Source organism: Bison bison, unplaced genomic scaffold (genome assembly GCF_000754665.1).
Source record: "Bison bison bison isolate TAMUID 2011002044 unplaced genomic scaffold, Bison_UMD1.0 scf7180017864386, whole genome shotgun sequence".
NCBI classification, from domain to species: domain Eukaryota; kingdom Metazoa; phylum Chordata; class Mammalia; order Artiodactyla; family Bovidae; genus Bison; species Bison bison.
Window position 1 is genome coordinate 1053614 of NW_011494958.1, and position 426 is coordinate 1054039.

A 426-nucleotide genomic window follows, 5' to 3' on the forward strand; every position below is an offset into this window, starting at 1 on the left:
AGAAGCCATTATCTTAGTTTTCTGAATGTTGAGTTTTAAGCCAACTTTTTCACACTCCTGTTTCACTTTCATCAAGAAGCTTTTTAGTTCTTCCTCACTTTCTGCCGTAAGGGTGGTGTCATCTGCATATCTGAGGTTATGATACTTGTCCCAGCAATCTTGATTCCAGCTTGTGCTTCATCCAGCGGGGCATTTCACATGATGTACTCTACATATACGTTAAATAAGCAGGGTGATTATATATAGCCTTGATGTTGCTGCTGCTAAGTCGCTTCAGTCATGTCCGACTCTGTGCGACCCCAGAGACGGCAGCCCACCAGGCTCCCCCGTCCCTGGGATTCTCCAGGCAAGAACACTGGAGTGGGTTGCCATTTCCTTCTCCAATGCAGGAAAGTGAAAAGTGAAAGTGAAGTCGCTCAGTCGTGT